Source organism: Felis catus, chromosome B1 (assembly GCF_018350175.1).
Source record: "Felis catus isolate Fca126 chromosome B1, F.catus_Fca126_mat1.0, whole genome shotgun sequence".
Lineage (NCBI taxonomy): Eukaryota > Metazoa > Chordata > Mammalia > Carnivora > Felidae > Felis > Felis catus.
In genome coordinates this window covers 47755434-47777833 of record NC_058371.1, presented here as the reverse complement: position 1 = coordinate 47777833, position 22400 = coordinate 47755434, and the positions used below count along the sequence as shown (strand labels likewise).

Here is a 22400-nt window from a genome sequence, read left to right as displayed (position 1 = left end):
TCCTGATGGTGCACACTGAGGTCGTTTTCCATAATTATCCATGTCAGTATTAGTTCTTCATGACAATGACCTGAACATATACAAATATTAAAAAGATTATGAAAATGAATTGCTGGTCTTTAGCATTATGTTCAAGAAACGAAAACTCTAAGGCAAAAATGAAGGTGAAAGGTGTCCTCCTGTCTTTCAAGGATATCTTTTGGATCAGGGGAGGCAGCCCAGTTTGCTTGTCTGGGATTATAGACAGACCTCGTCCACTTCTCTCTGGCCATGTCCTGCTGATATTAATTCAGCATCTTTTCCCTTAGATTCTCACAAAGCTTTGCCAAAGCCCCCAAGTTTCTGTCTCCTGACCTGCTGGAGAGTGAAGCTTAGGCTTCTGACGGCTTTTGGTCCATTTTCCTCCCACGCACAGGATTTAGGAAAGCTATCTGTTTACTTCCTCCTAGCTGGTGTCCTGGGAAGAAACAGCCGTCAGAAGGGAACACGTTTCTAACATTTAAAGACAACCAATACTGGTTTCATTTTCTGTGTACACCAGGGCTGAATGTTAACATATGATTACTCCCTGCCAGGCCATACAGCACAAGCTGGTGTTTGATGGATCGAGGGAGTCAAAAAGCAATAACGTTTTAACACTTACATAAAACCACCTTTTGTTTAATAGGAATAAATAATGTTCCAATCATAATAATGCCAACTCTCTGCACACAGAGCTGTAGCATCTAATGAGATGGGACCTCCGGACGTGAGGCGGGTACAAGAGTATGAAGAATGGAGCAGAGCAGCAGGGAAAACATAGTTCTAATCCCATGTACTGCTAAAGAAAATTGCCGAAGAAAACACCGTATAATTAAACTAATTTTTTTGTGTGTGCAATTCTTAAAGAAACAGACTGATGGTGCTCTGAAATTAGGGACAGGTGATACGGATTTTCAAAATAGATTTTCAAGAGAGTCATTCAGAGCTCCTAAAATGAGAGCAAAAGAAAACAACAGCAACCAAAAAACTCAGAACAGAGAAAAGAAAATAAAAGGAAAGATATGTACCAGCTCCTGTCTCCATGTTTCTACATTTTCTCCACCCTGTTGACCTGTCCGTGTATCTCTCAGATTACGCAGTGGAATGTGATCATTTACACCTCACGATGTCGTTACAATTGCTTCCCTAGCACCGAGCACTCTGTCTGGCAAATGGTATATTCTCAACAAATATTTAGAATTTATATGTTAAGTATTTGTTATTCAGCTGAAATTATCTTCCCGAGCTACCTAGCCCACTGCTTTCCATGGGCTTCCTTCCGTCCAGGCTGCATGGGTCACCATGTGAGCTGGGCAAGCCATTTACCACCAGCCATAAGTGAGAAAACCGAAACTCAGGCCGGTTAAAACACTTTCTGGGGGCGCCTGGGTGGCGCAGTCGGTTAAGCGTCCGACTTCAGCCAGGTCACGATCTCGCGGTCCGGGAGTTCGAGCCCCGCGTCAGGCTCTGGGCTGATGGCTCAGAGCCTGGAGCCTGTTTCCGATTCTGTGTCTCCCTCTCTCTCTGCCCCTCCCCCGTTCATTCTCTGTCTCTCTCTGTCCCAAAAATAAATAAATGTTGAAAAAAAATTTAAAAACACTTTCTGTATTCCTCAGAGATTTGGAATAAGAAAAAAACTGAGGTAATAAAATATGAGTACTTTTGAATTTTTAAAGCAGTGTGTGTAATTGATTACTGGCCCATGTATATGATTTCCTCTCTTTCTGTGAAAGGTGGAGGAAGGATTCAGTGCTGCTTTCTATATGGTTGACCAATTTTTTTCTTTGGCACAGGGCATCATCACAGCAAGTTGGCGGAGGTCACTAATTTCTTGATCTGTTTAGATTTTAAAAATGCTTGAATCTTAGTTGGTCTAGGAAGTAAGTGCAGGAATGTACTACTTACACTAATATGGATGTATATACAGTGACGACCGTAAAGGCCATTTTTTCTTTGTGTGACGACTGGCCATCAGGAGCTTGGAACGCCATAGAAAGAGTTGGGTGTTATGTTTCAGGGAGGGTTTTCTTTACCTTACAGATTGAGTTTGGCCCAAGTGGTGTTTCAGCTTATTGAGCAGATCGTGCTTGAATCTGAGGATTGTGCAAACCGATAACGTTCACCAAAGACCATCTGACTCCTGTTCCCTCCTGAGCTTGGCTACCTAAGGAGACACTCAGACTGCTCTTTTCTGAGCCCATTCTACTTGTCATTTCTCATATACCTAACAGATCCCACAGTGATTCTTCTCCTCTCAAATTCACAGCCTGTTATTGTCTCATTGTCTTAAACCGAAAATAAACACAGCCGCTTGCAAGGCTGTCTATACAATATGCTCTCCCACTGCAAGCCTCCCACAGAGCAGCTGAATGTTTATATGTGAGAGTTCACTTTTCTACAGGGTGGTATGAATAACATTATCTGAGGGTATCACTACTCTTGGATCTCTTCAATTTGATCGCTATTCTTTTTTTTCCTTCATGTTTGTTTATTCTTATGTATTGAGATAGTAAATATTCAGTTTGATGATTTTGACAACTATATACACTGTAAAGTATACACCCATAAACTGACTATACCAACCAAAATATAGAATACTCCCATCAGTACTCGGATGGAAAAAGAAAAGACCCTTTGTGTCCTTTTTCAGTTAATTTGCCTAACGTTTTGGCCCTCCCCCATCCCCCCTCCCAACCCAGAGGCAACTACTTTCTGATTTTACCATGGATTAGTTTTGCCTGTTCTTGGCTCTTATATAAACAGATTCCTCTTTTGAGTTTGGGTTTGTTGCTCCACATAAAGCACTCAGATTCATGTATGTTACGTGTATATTACCCGTTGCATACCGTTTTATTGCTTAACAGTATCTCTTTCTTTGATATATAGCAATTTGCCAGTTCATGCCTTTGTCAGTGGATAGTTGGGTTGTTCATACTTGGGGACTGTTATGAATAGTTCATATACAAAATGTTCACATACTGAACACATGTTTTCATTTCTCTGATTATCATCCTAAAAAGTGAGCTGTTGGCTCACAGGGTAGCTGCTTATGAGAAACTGCTGAACGGTTTTCAAGCGATTGAATGATTCTGCACTCCACTAGTCATGAGAGTTGAGATTTCCTGTTTAATGACCGGAAGAGGTCATTCAGAGGACATGACCTCTGGTTGACCTGCAAGCAGGAGCACTCAGGCCCCTCACCCCTCCCCTGCCCTTGAAATGTACCTTCCACCCACTGTGCCTACAGCTGGAGCCAATTTCAAAGACAGTCTTGAGAGAGTAATGTGTTATTGAGATCACCTGGGCGCTATGCTTGCCTGAACCCAGTTAAGGCCTTTATATAAACCCTTAAAGTGGTAGCTGGCTGGTTGGTTGGTGTAGGGATTTCTGCTCAGCTTGCGGCCTCTCGGGACGAGCCTGCTGGGTAAGTTCTCTCACTTACCATACTGGGCACCTACTCATCTGGAGTGGCCTGCCTTTTAGGTCTCTCCTTGTGTGGTACATCTCTCCCTCCTTGTGCTGTCTCTCCTGAACTCTATGTGCAGCTGGGGGCCTGGGGTTTGTGAACCAACATTCACGTTTTAGCCAAAGACTGGTATAGTCATTCTTTTTTGATTCCAGCCATTCTGTTTGAGATTGTGTTTTGTTCTAGTTTTAATTTGCCTTTCCTTCAGAACTAGTGATGTTCAGCAACTTTTTATGGTTTCGTGTGTTTAATTCATTCCTACGGCTTTGTTTGTGAAGTGTCTGTTTAAGATTGTTGCCCAGTTTGGGGGCACCTGGGTGGGTCTGTTGGTTAAGTGTCTGACTCTTGATTTTGGCTAAAGTCACGGTTTCACAGTTTGTGGGGTTGAGCCCCTTGTCGGACTCCGTGCTGGCAGTGTGGAGCCTGCTTGGGATCCGCACGCGCTCTCTCTACCTCCCCCTCCCCCAGGCGTGTGGGCACGCTCTCACTCTCTCTCACTCGCTTACTTGCTCAAAATAAATAAATAAATAAATAAACTTTAAAAAACTGCCCATTTATTAATTGGGTTATGTTTTTCTGTTGCTGGTTTGTAGAGTTTTTTTTATGTATTCTGGATACATTGTCAGATGCATGCATTGTCCATGTTTTCTCCCATTCTATAGATTGCTTATTCATTTTCTCAACAAAGCCTTTTGATGAACAGCGATTTCTAATTTTGGAAAAGTCCAAGCTAGCGTTTTCTTTTCTTTTTTTTTTCTTTTTTTTATTTTTGTGGGTAGTATTTTGTGACTTACCTACAGACTATTTTCCTAGCCTAACATCACAAATGGTTCTTGGTTGTCTTCTGGAAGGTTTGTGGTTCTGGCTTTTATGTTTAGGTCTATGATCTATCAAAAATTAAATGTATTTTAGGAGTTGAAATTACATTTTTGGTCCATTTATCCATATGAATAATTCATTGTTCTAGAATTGTTGAAAACACTATCCTGTCCCCACTGAACTGACTTAGTACTTTGGTTGGAATTAATTAATATTAGTGGGCCTATCTGAACTTTTTATTGTCTTTCTTTGATTTAGTCTACTTTTTGCTGATGATACAACACCAGTTTGGTTACTGTAGCTTTATGGTAAGTCATGAAGTGGGTATTGAAAGTCCTCCAAATCTGTGTTTTTATACCACTGTGTTGGCTAATACAGAATTTCAATTGGAATTGTGTTGAATCTAAATATTATTTGGAGGAGAATGAACATTCTGATGATACTGAATCTTCTAATATAGGAAGTGATATATCTATATAAGACGTGTTTTGTCGTAGTAATACTTTAGTTTTCATTGTGGAGGTTGTGAGCATTTTTGTTCCAAAGGGTTTAATGTGTTTGATTATATTTCAAACTTTTATTTCCAGTAGTATGTAGCCAACATATAGAAATATAATTTTACTAAAGGTTACTTTTGTTTCCTCTTTACTTGCTAAATTTCTATATTAGTGCCAGGAGATGTTTTTGTAGTTAAATGTCATCATATTTTTCAGGTATGCAATAATCTCATCTGCACATAAAGACAATTTCACTTTTTTTCAGTCTTTATGAAGTTTATTTCTTCAGTGGCTAGGACCCGCAGAACAAGGTTAAAAAGAAATACAACATTCTCATCTTGTTGTCAGTTGTAAAGAAAAGTTGTTGGTTGTTTCACCATTAACTATGGTATTACCTGTAAGTTTCTCATAAGTTCACACCTTATAAGGTTAGAGAAATTTTCCTCTAACTTTAGATGGCTGAAAGTATTTATCATGAATGGTAATTAAATTTGGCCAAATGTATTTTCTCTCCATCACTGCTGAAGATCACATTCTCTTTTATCCTTTTAGTGTGATTTTACAGTGATGAATTTTCTTTGTTTTTTAAAAAAAGATTTTATTTTTAAGTAACCTCAGCATCCAACACGGGGCTGTAACCTACAACCTGGAGACCAAGAGTCACATACCCTGCAGACTGAGCCAGGCTGGTGCCCCTACATTGATTAACTTTCAAATGCTAATCCAAATAAGCATTCCTGTGATTTAACCTCCTGATCATGATATATTAGCTTTTCAATAATTGCTGGATTGTATTTCCTATTATTTAATGAGGGATATTTATCTGTAATTTTCTTCTAAACGTATTAGAGTTATGCTTAGCTTATTAATGAGTCGGGAACTATATCCTCAATCTCTTTGAGTTTGTTCAATATTAGCATTATTTCTCACTAAAATATTTTCTAGGCTTTAACCAGTGAAGACCTCTGAAGTTTTCCTTATTACAAATTTAATTGCTTTGATACATGAAGTGATAAGATTTTTGTTTTAGTTTTGGGTAGTAACATTTTCTGAGGTACTCATTTTATTTAACTGGTCAAATATAGTGGCAAGATGCTGTTTATCCACATATATATTTAGTATCTGTGGTGTTTTGTGTGATGGACTTTCTTTCATTCTTGGTAAACTTTGTTTTTATTGATCAGTCTTGTTAGGGCTTTTTCAATGTTAATCTGTTCAAAAAGCCAGTTTTTACTTTTTTGATTCTCTACTGCTTGTATATTCTCTATTTCACTTATTTCTGCTTGTATTTCCACTTTTTACTGTGGTTTGCTGTCTATTTCCATTTTTTTCTACCTTTTTTTCTTTCCTAATACATGCTCATAAAGGTAAAAATATCCTAGGAGCTGCTTTAGCTACTGTATACAAACTTTGATATTTTCATACAATTCAAAATATATTTTAACTTTTGTGGGGCTTTGTGATTTAAGGATTAGTTAGACATGTTTTTGGCCAATAGCCAAATACTTGGGAATTTTCTAGGTAATTGTATTATTGATTTCAAATTTAATTTTACTGTCACCTGAGAATATTCTCTATAAGAACATGATTCTTCGAAAAATATTGAGACTATTTTGTGTGTGTGTGAGTGTGTGTCTACTTGATCAGTTACACAAAGCAGTGTTACAATTTCTAAGTAAAATTGTGAATTCATCTATCTTTCTTTAGCTTTGTCAGTGTTGCTTTATTGATTTTTTTTTTTAAAGCTCTATTTGGTGCATACACAATTACGATTTTTGTATCTTCTTGATGAATATTCTCCTTTACCCTTAAAGAATGTTCTTTTTTTATGTCTGGTAGTATTTTTTTTTTTATCTTGATGATTTGTTGGGCTTAGTATTAGGATTGAATATATTTTTTTCACCCTATTTTCAATCTGTTTGCATATTTCAAGTATGTTTACTATAAACCTCATAAAACTCCTTATTGCTATTTTAGTCTGTCAATCTGACTTTTAATAGTGGTTAGTGCCTTAATATTTAATACAGTTTTTGACACTGAAATTTAAGTCTACCATCCTGATACGTGTCTATTTGTCTGATCTGTTCTTTGTTTCCCTGTGACCCCTTTCCATTCACCTTTTTTTCTTTTTGTGAAGTATATTTTCTTATTTGACTTACCTTACCTATAGTATAAACTTCTTAGCGATTTATACTTTTGTTGCCCTCTGTGGTATACCTACAAATAATGTATGGTTTTGCTTAAATGGTCAATGGCTTTTAAAGTAGAGTGTAGAGTCTGCATCTATGTAACTATCAATGCATTAAAGTGTTTGCGTATCTACCAGTATGCTTAGCTTTCTAGGAAGAACGAGAGATGTGTTTTATATTTACCCCTGGTCCTCTTTATTACTTCCTGCAGATTCAGACTTCCATCTGCTAGTATTTCCCTTGGGCCTGCAGATCTTCAGTTTCTTGCAGTATAGGTCCACTGGAGACCAATCTGTCAGCTATCATGTTTTCATTTAGCTTTCATTTTTGAAATGTTTTTAGTGGATCTAGAATTTTGGTTTAGAAAAGTCCTCCAGTGCCCTAGAGGTGTCACTCAAATTTTGTATTTAATGTTTATTTTTGAGAGAGAGCTCCATCGAGCACTAGTGGGGGAGGGGCAGAGAGCGAGGGAGACACAGAATCTGAAACAGGCTCCAGGCTCTGAACTGTCAGCACAGAGCCCGACACAGGGCTCCAATTCGGGAAGGCAAGATCGTGACCTGAGCTGAAGTCAGACGCTTAATGGACTGAGCCACCCAGGCTCCCCCTAAGTGTTGTTTTCTTATTTGTCTTGCTTCGTTCACTTATTTTGTGGACTGATGCCTTCCAACAATTTTGGGAAATTCTCAGCCATTATCTCTTCAAATATTGCTAGTGCCCCATTCTCTCTTTTTTTCTGACACACCAAATACACGTATATTAAGTACGTTGGTATTGTCCTACTGATTTCTCATATGCTCTCGTTTCTTTTTGTTACTATGCTAATCTCTATTGACGTTTCCTTGAATTCATTAATTCTGTGTCTGGTGTGCTTTAAACACATTGAAGGAGAGGTGGCTGGCTGGCTTAGTCTGTAGAGATGGGACTCTTGATCTCAGGCTGGTGAGTTCAAGGCTTACATTGGGTGTAGAGCTTCCTTCAAGTTAAAGGTTAAAAAAAAAAAGGTACACACACACACACACACACACACACACACACACACACACACACACTGAAGGAACTTTGAATTTCTGATGTGTTCTCTTTTTATAGCATTTTTATTTTCCCACCAGCTTACCAGAGATATAATTGGCATATAACATTGTGTAAGTTTAAGGTGTAGAGCATAATGCTTTGATATGCATACATACTGTGAATGGATTACTACAATAGGTTAACACATCCATCACATAATTATAGCATTGTATGTGTGTTGAACATTTTAATATCTATGCTCTTAGCAACTATAAAGTATATAATACAGTATGGTTAACTATAGTCACCATGCCTTATATTAGAGCTATAGAATTTAATCATTATAAACTTGGAAGTTTATATTCTGTAATATATCTCCTCCCCCCCACTTCCCCACCCCTCCCATCCCTTGAATACTACCACTCTGCTTTGGGTTTCTATAGGTCGTTGTTGTCGTTTTGTTTTGAGATTCTGCATAAAAGATCCCACAGTATTTGTCTTTCTCTGTGTGACTTACTTAGCAGAATGCCCTCAAGGTCCATCCACTTGTCACAAATGTCAGGATTTTCTTCTTTCCCATGGCTGCATAGTTAATTTTCTGTTGTCTACATCTACCATTTATTCATCCTTTAATGGACACTTAGGTGACTTTCGTGTTTTGACCATTTGTAATAATGCTGCAACGAACATGAATGTGCAGATTTTCAAGATCCTGATTTCACTTCCTCTGTGTATATACACCCAGAAGTGGATTATATGATCTATTTTTAATTTTCTGAGAAATTTTTTTACCTGGTTTTGTTATTTATATTGAGTAAACTAGAGCTGGGACTGAAGTAAATAATATATCCAGAAAAAGCTGAAAGCTTTTCTTCTGTGAGACCACCAGTGTTAATAAAACTACCAGCTGAGCTGGGTTTGGGCTTGTGGCAGCTTTAGTTAGACTCTGTCAGTGCTTCAACTATGGTAAGGGTGGGACTAGGACTTTCCATTTAGGAAGGCTGTGGATATAAGCATGAAGAAGGGAGATCCCCTGTCATAGAGTGTTTTGGGGAGGTTTTCAGTTTCTGAGGAATTGATTGCTCTCAACTCCTGCACTTGGCTTTTGCACCCAGCAGATAGCCTACCTTGTTACTCTGCGCCCAGCGTTTGCCAGATTGTTGCAATGTTGTGAGTGAAGACCTAGAGTACCATGGAAGGGTTTCTTTCCGCCCTCTCTGCCCACTGACATGTGACCCCTGAGCACTCACTGAAAGCACCAATCAAATTGATGGATACGAACTTAGTCTTCTTAATGTTTAGTTTTGAGAGTGTGTACATGTGAATACAAGTGTGTGTGTGTGTGTGTGTGTGTGTGTGTGTGTGTGTGTGTGTGTGTTGGGGAGGGGGGTTGCTGAGAGGAGGGGGGCAGAAGATCTAAAAGCAGGCTCGGCACTGACAGCAGTCCAATACAGGGCTCCATCTGCGATCCCGACCTGAGCCAAAGTCTGAGGCTCAACCAACTGAGCCAGCCAGGTGCCCCAGACTTATTCTGTGGCTGGGGCACTTTAGGGTTCTAATGAACCACACTAGCCAATCACAGCTGTTTTTACATTGCTTCCCTTAGTATGGTTTCATCTTTCTCTGTTACTCCTCCCAGGTATAAAAGCTATGGGTGGCCTATTTTCCTAGGAAAGACTTGTCACTTTCTGGAATTTAGTTCATTTATGTGTCTTCACATCCTCATTTTCCTAATGGGTTAAAAAAATCTGCATTTTGTGCTTATCTAGCTTGTAATGCATCCTTAGGATTTTTGTTGTAGCCTATGGGGAAGCAGAAGTCTGATGTGTAGTTCTTACTTAGGATATCCTAAGCAAATTTTTCCTCACTTATCAACTGAACTTAGTTATTTTTACTTAAAGGAATAAGGTCTGTCTCATAAGGATGTTTTACAAAAATGTGAATGTATTTTATGACCCAAGTTGTACACATATTGCTTAGCAGTCAAGACAACGTATAAATGTGTCAATAAAAAAATCTTTGTGAATATCTTTAACAATTAAGAGGTTTTGCATGTTTGTGGACTAGGTGCCTGTTTTAGTGTCCCAGGTTAAAATTTAACCGCTAGAATTCTGTGACTCCATGCCAACCTTAAACTTGGATGGCATGACACCATGTTGTCAAGGTGTCCTGTCTCCAGACTGCTTTGGGGCTTCTCATGAAGTAATTTCTAGTCTTGTCTTTGTATCTCCTAATTCCTAAGAATAACAGGGTTAGAAGTACGGGGACATTATCATTCTGTGCTGCTGAGAAATAAGAAGTCACAGCAGTGCCAGATGTTTTTGTCCAAGATTGCATAGTAGTGAATCAAACTCAGCAGAAGGAAGAAATCCTTAGAGGGCAACTAGCTTGTCCTTGTCCTGTCCTGGTCAGTCAACACCTAATTCCTACAAGACCGAATGGTCTCTCCAATTTCTTAAAGGTCTCTTGAGACAGTGAGGACCTGCTATGGTATTTAATAACCTTTAGATCAAAGACATTAGTTATGTTTCACTAAATGCTGACAGTCTTCCTATGGTCTCAAGACCAAGCATAGAGAACTGATTTAAGCTGATGTACATGATCCATTTCATATATACTTTGGTACCTAAAAAGCAGTGATGACGCACCCAAGTTATCCTTTCTCTTCTCAAATTTCCCTAAATTTGGAATTGATAAATGTCTCAAGAAAATATTCCTTCTACAAACGACACATTTGTCGTACTTAGAAGAGTAATATCTACCATTAGTCATTTTGATAATATTTAGCTCTATCCTCATTTAATTTGCAATAAAACCACAGATCAGCTTTAATTTTCACAAATTGCCTAGGGTGGAAACAGAACTATAGTTGGTCTTCTCCTCATGCCTCGTATGTGACAGAACTAGTGTATGGATACATACTTGTTTGATTCCATTGTCTTTGCTCTTTGTCTGCAATTCCTTTCTACTCCTTGTGCAATAACTTATTAAACCAAATTTGGGAATAATTCTAAGACAAAAGAACTTACTATGGGCTTCCTTTAAATCACAGGAATCCCTGATGCACTGAGAACTTGATTTTAATTATCTGTTTGATCTACATGCCCCTTTACAGGGAAAATTACACTGTGTAATGTGCAACCATACTTGGGACTAACACAGGGATGACTTCTTTTCAATAAGAGAAGTAAACTTTGGAACAGAGATCAGGGTTTTGTTTTCATCAGGGTTACAGAAAAAGGGAAGTAGCTGTCCTATTTTCAAACAGGTTTCCTACAAAATCGGGAATTTCTAGTTCCTCTTGAGAAATCCTAGAAATGGACCAAACTTGGCTCACATTCTCCTATGGCACAGAGCAACACAAGCTGTTAGAAAGGATTGGAGGGGCACCTGGGTGGCTTAGTCGATTGAGCGTATGACTCTTGGTTTCCGCTCAGGCCATGATGTCACTGTGTGTGGTTTGAGCCCTGTGTTGGGCTCAGTGCTGTCAGTGCTGAGTCAGCTTGGGATTGATTGTCTTTTCCCCCTTTATCTGGCCCTCTCCAACATATGCCTGTGTGTTCTCTCTCACTCCCGCGCATTCTCTCAAAAAATAAACCTTAAAGATTAAATTTAAAAAAATTGAATAAAAACATTTAACAAAAAGGACTGGAATTTGCCAGTGCTCCACAGGATTCACTGTTCCCCATTGCTTCCTTCTTCTGTTTCACTTGCTTTGTCCTTGAATGCATTGAGTTTTAACACAAGGACACGTTAGTTAACCAAAAATGGAAGTGTTAGCTGTGAACTAACAAATATGTGAAGTGGAGCCTTCACTGGCAAAGTGGGCACAATCCGCATTTTTAAAGGGCATGATCAACAAGCATCCAATGAAACACGACATGTTTTTCAGTAGGCATACTGTTCATAGAATTTTGGCTACTTGGTTGCCCTTTATGAAGCTTTCTTATTCCATCGAGAAAAGTGGGAGTTTCATAGTTTATCTGGCTTCTGTTGAAGTCTTATTTCAGTTTCTGAATTTTAAGTAGGGGACATCAGGCTTTTAAAAAACAAATTATTTATGAGCATTATTAACCCCATTATATCAGATAAGGACAAAAGCAGTGACAGTGTCTAAAAGCATAGTAAGAAAAAGCATTAAGATGCACACAGATAAGGATATTTTTTAAAAAAATACACAATATACACAAATATCTATAACCTCGGATATTATAGCTTATACGTAAGGTGTTCTATACCTGTCAAAATCTTAATTCCACATTTAACATATTTTGATGTTGGAGATGTATCTAATTTGTAGAATTTCAGTTTGGATTTAGAAAGAAATCTACTTGGGGAACACCTGTCAAATCCTGGCCTGTTAGCACACATACCCTTCTAGTTATCAGAAACAAGGCAGGGAGAAGACCCTCGGTGGAGTAGCAGCAGAAAACTGTATCAGGCAAAGCTCTATATATGAAGCATTTTTATCTTATCCTTCAGGTGGTAAGGAGCCATTTACAAGCAGGGAATTAATCTGATTAAAAAGTATGTATTTGAAAATTAGCTTTAGGACCAGTCATTGGAGGAAAAAAATCTACATGAAAGATGAACAAAAGGAAGAATAACCTGGAGGCAATTATACATAATTGAAGACCTCACCTAAGGCTTTGTAGGCAAATGAGGATCTAGATTCAAAACCTCATTTGGAGGGGGCGCCTGGGTGGCTCAGTCGGTTAAGCGTCCAACTTCGGCTCAGGTCATGATGTCACGCTTTGTGAGTTTGAGCCCTGCGTCGGGCTCTGTGCTGACCGCTCAGAGACTGGATCATGCCTCAGATTCTGTGTCTGCCTCCCCCCTGCTCATACTCTGTCTCAAAAATAAATAAAACATTAAAAAAACCTCCTTTGGAGGTGTAATCCACTAGCTCATAGATTGTTTGGTACAATAGAAGGAAAGGCTAAAGGAGAAGGAGAGGTTGTGGCAAATTCCAACCTGGGTATCTGGATGGGGTACTAGTACCTAAAACTCTTCTAATGTTTTATTTTTATCTTTGAGAGAGAACACATGTGCAAGAGAGTATGGGCGAGGGTGAGCAGGGGAAGAGCAGCAAGAGAGGGAGACACAGAATCTGAAGGAGGCTCCAGGCTCTGAGCTGTCAGCACAGAGCCCAACATGGGGCTGGAACTCCCAAACTGTGAAGATCATGATCTGAGCCCAATTGGAAGCTTAATTGACTGAGCCACCCAGGAGTCCCTTGGAGTATTCGTATTTAAATGAGAAGATGAATCCAGGAGGAAGGAGAATGTATTTTACTTGTTTGGGTAACTAAGAAACCATTAAAAAGCCAAAGATGATGCGTTATTTTGAATCAGAAAAAAATGTCCAGATTATTTAGGGGAAAAAAATGGGGAAAATGTGCCTTTTCTCTTGTGTGGGCGTTTCTTTTCCCTCCTCCACACAATGGTTACTCAAACTTTTAATCAAGTTTTTCCCTTCATCCTTCAGCTGCCAGTGCTGAAATTAAGCCTCATTATGGAAAGAATGATCAATGTTGTATAGTACCTCTCCTCAGAGGCTATCAAATGTAATGGCAATCAAATATTTTTGTTCTTCTTAAAATGGCGAATCAATCAATATTACCCATTTTCCCCATTGTTACTTATCCATGGTTCATCAAATGTTTATGCATATAACTTAATTGCAGCAAGGAACGTCTCAATGCCATTGGCCTCCTCTTGGGTGCTTGTTCTTCTAGCTGGCCAAATTGACAAGTAGGATAGATGCAGTTTATAGCCAAATCCAGCCCTTTTCCTCCTACCTTTTCTAATCCTACTTTTTAAAATAATGTATGAGCTAGCATTTTATAGCTTAAAAATAACTTCATAGACTTAATTTTATCTAGTACCCAGGACATGCATACCTATCTACGTGGGGGAAGCTAAAGGTAAGTGATCACAGCCACTAGGTGACCTGCCTAATTTTAATGGCTAGTTACAAGTCACGTTAAAATTAGAAATCCAGATCTTCTGACTTGTTCTGACTTTTTACTGTTTCCCCTTCCATCCACAAATGATGCCATAGCCTTCTCATGAAGCTGGCCACTCATTTAGAGGTCTGTATTCCTAGCAACAACTGACCCACGTATAAGAATTTTATTTAGCTGTTGAGTCCCCATCCAAGGTCTCTGCACTTACAGCAAGCTGGGCTTGTGAGCTCTTTTAATTATCTTAAATATTCTAATATCATGATCAATTGCACAGGCCAACTAAATAGGATTTCTCATTTTGGTTGAAAGTATATCAATGCCAAGTGGTAAGGCTGATTATTTTATTCAGATTGGGCAGTTTTGTTTCTCTAATATCTAAGCTATCCCCAGTCAACGTATCTCGCAAACCCAGTTTGGCTTTGCAAACTGAAATCTTTCACAGTTTAGAGTCTATGGTACAGGTTGGGTGGGATATAAATGCTCAGATCTACATTTTCATCGGATACCGAGTTGGCTAACCTTGCTGAATTTGACTTTCCATATCAGGGAGAAAAAAAAAATCATTTTAGTATTTACTCAGTGATACGTATTGGATTCCCTCTATGTGTCAGAGACTGGACAAGCACAAACAAATGAATAAGAATAGCTTTTTCATATGGATGTTGTGATTTTAAAAATGTGCATAGTCTGTGACCCTATGCCATAGCTTGTTGGTTAAGGAGAGGAGACTTCACACGTGCCCTTGAATGAGACCCCTCTCCGGACGGCTTGGCTTCACCGAGCCAAGGCAGAGCCTGAGACACTGCAGAAAAAAAATGAGGTGCTGGTACATCTTAGAGCCTCACCAGAGGGAGTGGGGCGAGCTGATTAGAACCTCTGCTTCTGTTTACATAGAAATATCCTGCTAATCAGGGATGACAAGAGAGGAAATCTAGACAAATGCCCAGTTAAAATGGAGTGAGAAGATTTTTTTTTTTTAAAGTACATTTGGTAGAGCTTGCCGGAGTGTGGCAGTGGTTCTTTAATTATATAGGAAGAAATCTTTAGAAATGAAATGGCCTCAGGCTGAGTTAAAGGGAATAATTTTGTAATAGGTTGTCAGGAAGTCCCTGAAAGTAAACCTTCTCTTTCATTGCTTCTGAAAAAGATAGCTTTTAAGTACGTATGTATTTTTTCACTTGTGAGTCTAGAGCAGAGAGGTCCTTTTTGATTAACTACAAAGAAAAGCTTTTTATTTAATGGATTAATTATAGGCTCAGGCTCAGGTATGTTCTTTAGTGCCATTTTATGAAGCCGTCTCTTTTAACATGCCTTCACATGTTAATACCACCGAAGGTGCTGGCATTTATAAGGTATACTGACTATTTATGAATTTTGTGGTACCATTTTCTTCCCTTCAGATGGACTGTTGAGATGATCATAGTGACTCCCCTAAGGAAACAGATTGCAAACCATTTAATTTTTTATAATAAAGTCTAGCTCTATTAATATTTTAGAATAAAACTACCAGATTCAATATTAGGAAACTGTAGTATCTGTTAAGTGGAAAGTCTAGGGCATAACATCTGTTTTTTTCATTTTCAAAGGGTATGTGGATGACTTAAGAGTTAACAGAAATTCCATGAAGACTTAAGGCAGGTTTTTCTCTGACTTACACATTATGTTTTTGCTAAGTTCCAAAATTGGACTTCAAGCATGAGCCTTCATTATTTCTTTGGGATCCACCTTACAGCTTCAATCACTAGCCAAGGGTACCCAGTGAACTTCTGCCTTGGCCACGCTGTTTATAGATTGCTGTTCTGGTTCTTCTTAGACCTAATTGTACAAACATGCTATCTGTGAATATCTGACTTCCAACCCAGTGTTTCGTGCTTTGGATACATCTTTATCCAGGAGGCCATTCCTGCTTTATTGAAGTGTTCTTTAACAGAAGATTATCATAATCTACAGCATTACCATCACAAGCCAATTTCTTCATATTTATGGGAGCCTTTATTATGGCACATGACTCCGTCAAAAGAGTAAGACAACCACTTGGAATTGCCGTTATTTTAAGAACCCTATAAAAGAATATTTTATGTCAAGTGGGACTTCTGGATGGTGTTCCTTTAAGTGCCTCGCATAGGAGAGGACCTTCTCTCTGGATTCACAGGCCACTCTGTCTTTATGCCCTTTGTCTTTATCCTGGAAACTTAAAACAATGTTCTCATCCCATGTTTCAAGCAGACAATCCATGTTCATGAAATTGATAAAACAACAACAAAACACATGTTTCTAGTAGCTACAGATCTGATGAGGATGTTACAAAAGTATGTTTTTGGCTTTACTAACCACAAAACACTGTTACCTAGATTAGCGCATTGAGACTCACAGCAGATTTGTAGGATGACAGGTCATATGCATCAAGATGCCCATTTGTCATATGAAAAAAAAATCCACCACTTTTTTGTGGCCATACAAAGCTGAAGGGGCAGAGCTGGCAAGTTCAAGGATGTGGACTCTAAAATATCTGTGCTTTTCCAGCAACTGTATTGCTTCTTCTGAAGCCTAAAACCTCACATCTAAAAGATGTTCTCATCATGCTTTCAAATCACGAAATCTCAAATCAGAGAGTCTTTTTCTTCTAAATACTGCTTTTCTTTGATGTTCCCCTTCTAGTATCCCCAGATCTACTTTGTTCTTTTTGCCCTTGCACTAACAACCTGTGAATATCTTTTTTATGATCCTAATCATGTGTTTTCTGTTGCATACCCTCCTCGAGGGCAGGGCGATTTTTTTTTTTTTTTTTTTTTTTTTTTTTGGTGTGGTTTTACTTTGGTCATGGGAGTATGGATTAAGTGCCTACAACAAGGGTCAGCAAATCACTTGCGGTCGGTTTTTGCATGATCTCCCAAAGGAAGAATTGTTTTTATATTTTTAAACGGTTGTTTAAAAAAAATTAAAGAATATGTGAAAAACCCCCACATGTGGTTCACAAAGCCTAAAGTATTTTCTATCTGCCTTCTTATAGGGAAAGTTTGCCTCCCAGCCTAGAAATTTTTTCAGCACTCGGTAAGCGCTCCATATATTTATTGAATGAATGTGTGCACGTGTGTTGAAGTGTCTTAAGTGGCTCTTCTTCCATGGGCTAATTTCTGGCAGCAAGACCCATCCAAATGAGAAAACCTGAACTCCTGGTCCCCGCCCCCCCCCCCCCCCCCCCCCCCTCCCCCCCTCCTGTGAGCTGCTGGCATCTGGCAAATACGACGGTGTTTTCGGTCCGTTGTTATTTCCATCTCCATAGCGCAGATGTAGGTTAGGCATCTCAAAATCAGGAGCTATTCATCAGCTAGTGGAGAATATTCATTGTTATTTGGGCTGGCAGTGTAATTAGCTCATCTTTTAGAAGCCTTTGCACCAAAGCTTGTTTGTTGTTGTAGACTTTGCCTCATCACCACCATTCACATGCATATTACTGTTTCAAAGAGCATGTTGCTATTTTGATTTCTTTCCCACCCCCCCCCCTTAGGAGTTAAGGTAAAATATTGAATATCTTTTCCACCCTCCTGTCACTGCCTTGAAGACAAAGCCTCTTGGTCTGCATGTAGCTAATGGCCAATATTCCACGGAGCCTTTGATAATGGTCCAGATAAGACTGAGGAGCAGCCAAGCACAAAGTACAATGTAATAAGGTCACTAAAGCTGTAAATTACTGGTTTTCATCCTTTAGATATGTCTTGCGGTGGCCTGAGAGAGTTTCGCTTCATTAAATGTGAGAAGTCGCAACTCAAGCTAAATCTCGAGAGATATTAAATGTTGAACGTATGCAATTACGCCAAATGATGCTCCCGACTTGAACAGCCCAAGCTCGTTTTTAAAACTGTTAACTCAATTTCTTGCCCATGTTTCCTCTGTCTTCCCGTCCCCTTCCCCTAGCCCACCATGCCCTCCCTTACCAACAGCATTTGAGATCCCAGCCAGGGTTCTGGCCAGGGACTGCTGGCTGTTCTTCACGTCGCCTTGACGATTCCCACAGGTTTTGAGAATCAAACCCTGCCTCCGTCGTTCAAAGCCGCCTTGCCTGGCTACATTTTAATTAATTCCGTATGGTACAATGATGATAATTTGGCCCAAAATAAAAGTGAGCCTGCGTTAATGCTGTTATCATTAGAAAGATTTAATGTACAGAGGCAATTAGGAAGTGCTTCTGGAAGTGTGTGGAGTGCAAAGGGGAAAAAGAAGGAACTAGTGCCCAAAACTCATTTATCAAATTAACAAATGTGAGAACACGAGGCCCTAGGTGAGTTCTCCCCTGGGTCCCTTTCTGGATGGCATCTGCTAGTGCATTCTGCTGAACATCCGTACCACCTGTGCTTTTGTTGCATGGTTGGTGCTGAGACCCAAATCCAGAAGGGGTCGAGAGGGGAGTCCTTGGCCACACCACCATGGTGATCTGTCTTGATCGAACTGAAATGCATTTTCTCAGGCGTGCCATCTTCCTTCGCAGTGGATTTTCTTCATGGTTTTTCTTCCAAGTGGGCTAATCAACAGCTCAGGCTGTGGTGCTGTCTACATCTAGAAGTGTCCTGAGCATTTTTCCCCCTCAGTGGTTCTATTCCAGTTGCTAACTCCCACATCTGGGTGTGCTGGCTCTCATTACACTTGGCTAGTTCCAAAGCACCCTCTTGACCCTGGGTGGGATTCTCTCTCCAAACCGTTCTCAGGGTTGATTCTTCTATTAAAACTTAGGTATCATGTGTTTTATCTATGGGATGTTGTTACCAACTGGTTGCCCTGTGAAATGGTTCGAATATGACAAAGCCCGTTATGACTGATAACAGATGGATTGCCCTTTCCAGTGATGTTTGTACCTGAACATGGAATAATGGTGGCAAGTCAGATCCTTTGGGGCCAGAGTATATCTTGGTTTGAGGTAGACCATTCTGGAATTCCTGACCTCTCCCAACTGATTGTTGATACATATTGCCAAATTGCTCTTAGGAATATTTAATTGGGCTATAGTAAACAAATGCATAGATTTCTGTCTCTGCCCATTTATGGAGGACATTTTATTGGGCAAAAACACACCTTTTTGAAAACTGCAGTTTGAATCTTAAAATTTTAAATTAGCTCAACCCCCTCAACTTTCTGTATATATCAGTTGTATGCATTTCTTCTGAAGGTGTTCTAAGACAAGTGAAATAATATTAAGCACATATATACAGATGTCACAGATCACCAGATTAAATATGGGGCGCCTGGGTGGCACTGTCGGTTAACCGTCCGACTTCAGCCAGGTCACGATCTCGCGGTCCGTGAGTTCGAGCCCCGCGTCAGGCTCTGGGCTGATGGCTCAGAGCCTGGAGCCTGTTTCCGATTCTGTGTCTCCCTCTCTCTCTGCCCCTCCCCCGTTCATGCTCTGTCTCTCTCTGTCCCAAAAATAAATAAACGTTGAAAAAAAAATTAAATATAGGACATCAGTTAAATTTAAATTTCAGGTAAACAACAAATACTCTCTTAGTATAAGTGTGTCTTAAATATTTCATGAGGTACTTCTAATAGGTGATTCTTAGTTAACTGGATACCCAGTTTTTGTTTTTAACTCACTAAGTCTGGAAACTCTACTCCTCAATCTTTATCTTTAGCCCTAATACTACCCTTGGCTTCCAGATTAAATATCCTGTTGCCTCCTCAACATTTCTGCATGGAAGTCTACTAAGTATCTACAAATTGGCATGTCCATGATGATTTCATTGCCCTCTGACCTTCCCCAAGTCTTTTCCCATCTTGGTTAACTGTATCCTCATGTTTCAAGGTCAAATATTCTACGTGTTCTACTTGTCTCCTATACATTCTCTTCATATGCCCACCTGCTTCATTAGCATGTCCTCTAAAGTTTGCCTGAGATCCTACCCCTTGTCATTACCATTGCTGTGTAACCCTGATCCTAACCAACTTCAGTTTTTACTCAGTAGCTTCCCAGCTACCCTTCTTGCAACCCATTTTTCATCCCACTGTTCACCTAAACAGCAATGAAAGTGATCAGTGCTTACAACCATTCCTTTCAAGAGCTTTCCTTTGCAATGAGGAAACATCCAAACTCTCTGACCAGAGCAGACCAAGGTTTCTCAGGCTTCACTCACTGAACTCAGCCACTTGAACCTTTTTCTTGCCCCCAACACAATCCACTTATTTCTGACTCAGAGCACTTGACTTGTTTTCCTCTTTGTTTTGAATGCTATTTCCCCAGGATGTTTGGCTGCTATTTTCTCAGAACCTGCCTGCTTCTGTATGTTCCAATGTACATGTCACTTGCTAGAAGACCACTTTAACACCACACATTGCTGCTCTAATACTTTCCTTTTATAGCCCTTCTTACCATCCAAACCAATAGGTCCTCGGCTGTTTTGCACGTTGTCAGTTTTAGTCCTCCCTCCAGAATGTAAAGTACATAAAGGCACAGTTATTTTTTTCTTTTTTTAACCCATGCTGCATTACCAGTGCTTAAGGTCTGCACTGCACTGGTGGATGGATGGCATGCAGGGATACATGCTGAATGGGTAAATGAACCAAGAACAAATGATTGGTAACATGGGCTTTAGAGCTTTATATATTTGTCCTGTAGTGTGATACACAGAACTTACGTGGGCTCAGTGATGCCAGGCAAATAGATACACACCCTAGCCCGTTTACATCTCTGCTTTTTCAGACCATTTTACCCCTTCTCTACTCTTGCCAAACCTCCCACCACCTCCTCTGCGTCCCTCTTTGTCAATAATTACCTTGTTGCTTACCTCATTGGAAAACTGAAATAAACAGAAGAGATGCCCCATAGACTTTTACCACCACATCCACCTATCTAAAAGCACCTATGCTCTTACGCTCTGCTTCCCATCTTTACCAGTGATGACATATATCTGCTTTTAACTCAAGTCAACATGAACACTTGAATATTATTTCCTGTATCTTTCCCAACTTGAGGATATCACTATAACCATTTTCCCTACTTTGCAGTATAGTATAAAATTTTACTCTCTATCCTACCCATCACACAAAAATAAACTTCCATTTTTTTTGAAGGAAGGAGAGAAAGGGAAGGAAGGAAAAAAAACTTTAATCTTTTTTTTCTTTCTTTTGCCAATTTTCATACTATTCATTTGAACACCTCTGTGGTAAAACTCCTTGGATGAGCTACTATCTCCAATTTCTTACCTCCCATTCTCTCATTCTCTCCTTGGATAATTATTCACAAACCATAAAATTTACCCCTATTCTCTCTTAGACCCCATGTGAATTAGGATTTTGCCATTCCCATGCCAGCTCAGTTATCCACATGTTACACATCTAATAGTCAAGGTCCCTTTTCCTCTAATTTTCCTTATCAGAAGACTTTAACCCACTAGCATTTAGCATTTCCTTCTTTTTGATGAACGTTCTTCACTTGGCTTCTAGGACATACATAGTCTCTTGGTTTTTATGACTTGACTGGTTGCTTCTTCTCAGTCTTTGTGGGGTCTCTCTCTTTCTAAATGTTCCAGTGTTGGAGGATTCCCAAGCTCAGTCCTTGGTGCTCCTCTTTGTTCATACTAGCATCCTTCTGGATCTCATCAAGTCTCATTGCTTTCTATCTCTAGCACAGACTTTTCTGCTAAACTCTTCAATCACGTATCCAACTGCCGATTTCACCTCTCCACTTGGATGACTGAAAGACAGCTCACATTCTACACGTCCAAAATGACCCCCTGGCCTTTCTTACCAAACTTGTTTCTTTTGGAGCTTTTCCACCTCCATTGATGACCACTCCACACTTTTGAGTTGCTCAAGTCGAATCAGGTAGAAAATTTGACATCGTTGGCTACTTGATTTCTCCCACATCTTACATTTAATCCATCATACTGTTGGCTCTATTTTCTATGTATAAGACAGGACTGTTTCCCCCACCTCCCTTACTACTACCTTGGTAGCCCCACACAGTCTCTTCTGGATTACAGCATGAGCTCCAAGCAGGTCTCCCCGACTCTGCTCTTGCTCCCCCTGCAATCCATTCTCAACACAGCAACTGGAGTGAAAATCTGAAACATAAGTTAGATTGTTGTCTTTCCTGGTCAAAATCCTGCAGTGGCTCTCCATTTTAGAGTTGAAGTCAAAATACATGTAAAATCTCCTAAATAAAGAACTCGTTCCTCATTACTTCTGGTTCCATCTCCTACTGCTGTCCTGCTTGCTCGGTTCACGCTCGCCACAAGCATCCTTGACTTCTGCCTTAGGAGTGACCCTGCTGTAGGCCCTCTGCTCTAGTTCTTTCCTGGAACACCGACACTCGATGCCTGCTTTGCTAACTTCTTCATGTATTTTTTTCTTCAGTTTATTTTGAGAGAGAGCAAGAGTGTGACCATGCATGGAAGGAACAGAGGAGAGAGGGAGAATCCCAAGCAAGCTTCACACCA

The 22400-nt window shown here is 39.7% G+C and overlaps 1 long non-coding RNA gene across 1 annotated transcript; it reads left to right on the top strand.

The window, feature by feature from the left end:
- The first annotated feature begins 3279 nt into the window (after positions 1 to 3279).
- LOC123384855 lies at positions 3280 to 18117 on the top strand. The gene is made up of 3 exons (XR_006596539.1): positions 3280 to 3445; positions 16985 to 17025; positions 17684 to 18117. It is a non-coding gene; the product is annotated as an uncharacterized LOC123384855 (long non-coding RNA).
- Positions 18118 to 22400: the final 4283 nt, after the last annotated feature.